General features: G+C 34.0%; 1 long non-coding RNA gene across 1 annotated transcript in view; it reads right to left on the bottom strand.

Annotated features, from left to right (window-relative positions):
• Positions 1-2,402: 2,402 nt before the first annotated feature.
• LOC125184952 (uncharacterized) overlaps positions 2,403-5,787 on the bottom strand; it is a 5,632-nt gene continuing 2,247 nt past the window's right edge. The window contains exons 2-3 of the long non-coding RNA XR_007169652.2: positions 4,747-4,805; positions 2,403-2,735 (exon numbers count right to left, since the gene is read on the bottom strand). This is a non-coding gene — a long non-coding RNA (uncharacterized lncRNA). The remainder of the gene's footprint in view (positions 2,736-4,746; positions 4,806-5,787) is intronic.

Raw genomic sequence — 5,787 nt, 5'->3', positions numbered from 1 at the left:
ATTTGGTATGTTTGGGACAGATTTAAACAATTTGAGTACCTAAAACAGAACTTGTGGGTAAACTTCAGAGCAAATAACATCACCTATGTAGCCTTAGACATTTCACTGAGACACCTAAAAACTGTTACTACCTTAGATTCCTTTGGAGAAAAAGAACTCGAAGTACACTCCAAGAAGATAATTTAGATCATGTTATCTTTCTTCATGGAATGCTACAAGTGTTTACAGCGGTAGGCTCTTGAATTCTGTACCTCAGTTAGGTTAATGAATTTTTTGTAGATTGTAGAAGGACAAACTGTCAGCCAAATTGTTCTATTCATATATCTCCCACTATTATATGTCAGTAATCTGCCTTCCTAGAACTGTATATTAAGTGTTTTTGGAGTTGCCTATATTTGTGTTGCTTATATATTTTGACAGCATGGTGGCTGTCTCTTGTTTAAACCTAACTGGGAAGAAACAAAAGACTGCCTAAGGAACCCCATAAGATAGCATGAGAAGTGACCTCAGAGTACATTTTGCATTCACTCAGCATGAGGTAGCTTTCCTAGTAGTAGTAGTAGTAATAGTAGTAGTAGTAGTAGTAGTATACATTTTAGCTTGTTCTAAAGGTGATTTATTTATTTATTTATTTATTTTTAATAATGGAATCTGACTATTACAAACATACTTTGAGTAAACAGGTTTACTAATATCTATGTCATGAAGCAGACCACAGGTCCGTCATTCCACATCTAAAGCCGTGTTACTGTGCATCAAAGAAAGTGAGAGCCCTGGAATGAGAATCAGAGGCTAAGTCCTCATTTCCAGGAGTATTTACATAGTATGAAAAGTTATTTAAAAAAAAAAAAATCCACCATGAGCTAGAAAACAACAGGAAAACAGAATCCTGAATTCCTCTTCTCCTAAGCAGTAGAATGCAGAGTCACAGTCCTTTCATCTTTTTCTGTTTCATCTTTCACTCTTCTTCTCTTGGAACAGTGGAACAGCTTCAGTAAGTAAGGCAGATACTCACCTAGTGTATTCTATAGTCTGGTAAGTGTATTTTTCTTCTAGTATATGTAGAAAATGCATCATGAGGAGAGCATTGAATCTAGATTACCTTTTCCATGGTAAACCCACTTTAAACACTGGGCTACAAATTTTAAACAAAAAAATTAACATTAACTTCTTTTTAGTTTTCAAGATCCCTCTTGTTCTTGGCCCTTTGACCATACTGTGCTGGGTATTTCAGATTTTACTCTCTAGCAAATTTTTTCTGCTAAGATTAAGCTCAACAAAACTCTTGTGAATAACTTACTACTTCTTTATAGCAACATAGAAATTGCATTGATTTGGACTCCAGTCTATCTAATCCTTTAACAAATTCCCAACAGGCCTTGCACCCACAATCATTTCCACAACCTCCAAGTATCATGTTACAAGGCAAGTAACATATATCCTCAATGCTATGCTGCAAAATGATATTACAGCAGACTGAGGGTAGTTATATCTCAGTCTACAGCACAAATCCCCAGGGAAAACTGTTCCAACAGATATCAGCCTGGATTTGAGCCATCTTTTCAAGAAAGAGCAATCCTTAGAAAGTGTGGAAGCCATACCATTCTGCACCTTTTAGTCTATAGGTCAAGGGATCATTTCCTTGGGCATATGCCTAAAGAAAGCAGTGAGTTTTGCTCATTCCTTTCAAAGACATTCCTTTCAAAGAGGTAGCTGGCTCCTCTGAAAAGATGCAGGACTCGATATCAAATGGACAGAGTTTCATCCATGCAACTCTGTGCTACACATGTAAACATTGCTAAGGAGGTCACAGTAAAAGCACATTTTTTACCTGGTATTTCCCAGTCAGTAGGTCTAAATTGCTTCTGTTTCACCATAGTCATTGCTGCGATCTGAAGTGCCTGTGAACTCTAGAAATTACTGTGAACTGTAAGAGCTAGACCTTTTATTTAATGTAGGTCTAGGACTCATTTTGATCTGGACTTAAAAGTCTTAGTAATTTTTGAAAATCCTCTTTTAGCTTTGTATCTACTATTTTCATTTTTTTTTATGTTCTTCTACAGCACTAAACAGATTATTTCAGACTCTACATTATTATAGAACAAAAAAGCTGCTATTCATTTTGCAGTGGTTTGGTCTGAAAATTTAAGCTTAAATTTTATAACCAGAATGTCCATATTTATAGCTGATGCTTAAATGTTTTATGTCATCTAAGTGTAGCTGGAGTTATGGAAGTACTGAAAAACTCTGCAGCCAGGAATGCAGTTTTGAAAACTTGTTACATTCAAAGACCTTTAAAAAGTGTATTAAAAAAAAAATTTCATTTTCATTTTCATAGCTAAGTTATGAAAAAATGGAACACCGAAAACGCCAGGGCATTTTCCATTACTGAATTCCAAACAAATATTATAAACACAGACAAGAACAGTTTTCTAATCATTTTATAATTTTGCAGGTAACGTATGCAATGCTTTTTAATATCATGAAAACATGCTCTAAATGAGGACAGAAAAAAAAATAATTCTTGTATCAATTCTTATTTCAAATTTAAGTCTCATATGAAAATGAATAAGGAAATTTAAATGAGTGCTATTTTATTTGTTCATGAGAGGAAGGAACTCATCTGACCAGATGATAATATTGACCTTAGAGGCGTCCACATCTGAGATAGTCATCCAACACTGCACTTACAGTCGATATAGGCCAACAATCTCTTCTGTGGTGCAATACATTGTCTGTTAGATCAGAGGAATGACATCTTCAAAAGTTTCTACTTCTTTCTAGTAATAATAAGCAGAGCCTAAGATAATTGTGTAGCTGACCATAGTTCAAATACAAAGGACTACATTTTAGATATTTTAGAATCATTTTATTTTAAACCTCCCTTGGGTATATACAAGGATTTAGCTACTATATCATTATTATTTATTATTTATTATTTATTATTTATTATTTATTATTTATTATTTATTATTTATTATTTATTATTATATTCTATTTAGCTATATTATATTACCTAACTTAATTTCTAAATTCCTTTTTTTAACACACACTATCGTGTCTATTGTAACACTAAAAGTGTTACATGTGCGTTTATTTTTGAGATGAAGTGGGCTGGTACATGACAAGTTCTTTCTTTAGAGAATTCTGTAGTAAATTCAATATTTGCATACGGGCTAGGGCTGAGACCATATTATCTCAACAAAAAGTGGTGCTGAACAAGGGTGGAAAAAATATATCTATTCTCCTGTACTGTAGGTCTATTCCATAAGAAATGTATTAAGGGAAGAGGGGTTTCAACCTGCTAAGTCTTAGACACATCGCCTGATAATAAGGGTAGTAATTCATTTCACACAGTCTGATCATGAATTTATTTCATAAATTAAAATGAAATTTCACTTTGAAAAATTTCAATTTCTCATCTCTGAACTGCCAGATTTTCAGAAAATTTACTATAACACCTAAGCCAATTGATTAAGAAAGCCAGCGATGCAAGCACAAATGGAAAAGCAGATATACGGTTCTTACTATGGCAAAATATTACAGTGTTACCTAACAGCTACATCACCAGGATTTTTTCATCTCTCCTAGCTTGCACTGTGTGTGATGGTTCAGCTTTTTGCATCTCACTTCCAGTGGACACTGAGCTATCAATTACGGTAGTTCACAGAAAAGCAGATTTTTCCCCGCCCCATGTCCCCTTGGTCTCAGGCTGTGTAAAATATCCTTAATGGAATTGAAACTGCTAAAGGGCAGAAGACCACTCTAGTATTTCCTTTTGTATTTGAAGGGAAGTGAGTAAGCCCAAGAGACAAGCAGGTAATTTATAGTTAAACATTTTCCTTTGATCTGTATATCGCTTTTTCTATTTCAAGATAATTTGATTAAGTATGCACAAAGGGGGAGCCAAAAGAGAAAGGTTTTTCTTCAGGCAGCCAGCCAGGAAACACAGTAGCAGAGACCCCATTTTTTATTATTATTCTTATTGATTGATCTCCAAGTGATACACATAATTGACTCAAAATAACAGAGGAGCTGAATTAAATCTGAAACATTTGAACATACTTAATATGGGGTTTTCCAGTGCTATGAGTTTGGATAGTTTCAACTACTTTCAATACCACAGACAATGTATGTAAAATTACATTATGGCTTCACAAGTTATTTTGTGTCAGCTGAACTTAAATAACTGACTATATGGATGATCTTACTCCACTGCAAATATGAAGAAAAATACTCTAGCTTATGTCCTGTCTTGTTAAGACTTAAGAAAATGCATTTCATATTACATTTCCTGTCACTTACACAAAGCACAAAGTAATTACCTACATCCGATTTAGTCATCTAGATGTCTTTTATAAAGCACAGGGAGAAATGGCAGCTGTGTGCAGTGATTCATCTCACTCTAAAGTAGACAGCTAAAATACGTCAGAAGAAATATGCCTTAAAAGTACCTATTTCTTTTTTACTGGGGACCCTACCAGCTTAGATGCAAACTTTTAATCAAAGTTGCATGAGACAAGCTCAGCCACAGTTAAAACAGCTCTGCTTATACATGACAATTCATCTCTGGCAGTATTTCATTTGTAGGCTTGAGCTAAGAAGACTTGTGCTCTGTTAAGTCAGAGAAATGTACAATTGGCTTAAAGAGCTTGTCACCTGTACGCACAACATGTTTTCCTGCTTCCCCCCAAATGTGAAAATATAAAAACATGATCAATGATCTGTTAGAGAACTGCCACTCACTCTTGTCCTGCTGGTGCTCCAAGGGGACCAAGGTCTGTGTCCTCTGTGGTATGTGAGATCTGTTGGCAAAAGAAGACCCCCGCTGTAGATATATTCAAAAACTGTAAGTTCCGAATACATAGCATACTTCCTGTAACTGACTTCAGCAGGGAAAATACAATGGTGTAACCATGACAAGATAAACAGTTGTTTGCCTATATTCCCACATTACCAATTATAGACTTTTATATTTCCAAGTTTTTGAAAAGTTGTACAGCAAATTGGACTAGACATACATCTTCTAGGTATGTACAGAGTACTGTGACAAAAGAGGGCTGCTACACACAAATAAATAATTAAATAAATAAATAAAGTCAATTATCATCATACAAGTTAGCCAACAATTTTCAAGAATTACTTATTCTTCAAATTGTTGTTCTAGTATGCAAAGATTTAATCCTTATTTGAAGGTTCAGCCTCAAAAAAAAAGCCAGATTTCTCTGACCCAAAACATTAACGTTGTGTAGTGTCTAGAACAACATCTTACTAGTACAGATATTACCACAGGTCAACATATTTAACAATTTATATCAGCTAAAGGAGTAATAAACTAACCATCACAAGAAAGTTAAAAAATCCTACGTTTAATTAAAAATAAATAAATAAACTGTTCTACTCCAGATAGCTTAGAAATGAATTTCTATTCAAAGGGTTTTTAAAGAATATATACAGTACATAATTTAATTCAAAAAAAATTAAAATTGTTCCTTTCCTGCTAACCACAAGTAGCTGTTGATCCCTTGTCTAAGACTGTGATTAATGGTATTTAGAAACAATACTGCTGAGATATATTTTTGTGGGGTGGATCTTAGGTCTTAGTTACTTAGGAGATTATCTACTAATTGCTATTTTTCATTTGAATTCGTAACATTACACTGTAGCAAGAGTTAAGTTGCATTTAAGGAAGCATTTAATTATAATGCCATATTTTCAGAGGCTTATAACTTTATATAAATTATCCTTTCATAAAATTATTCTCATCCTGAAGAAGGCATTTTAGAA

This window comes from Anser cygnoides, chromosome 1 (assembly GCF_040182565.1).
Source record: "Anser cygnoides isolate HZ-2024a breed goose chromosome 1, Taihu_goose_T2T_genome, whole genome shotgun sequence".
NCBI classification, from domain to species: domain Eukaryota; kingdom Metazoa; phylum Chordata; class Aves; order Anseriformes; family Anatidae; genus Anser; species Anser cygnoides.
Note: the sequence above shows the minus strand (reverse complement) of the source record. Positions and strands in the feature narration are given on the sequence as shown.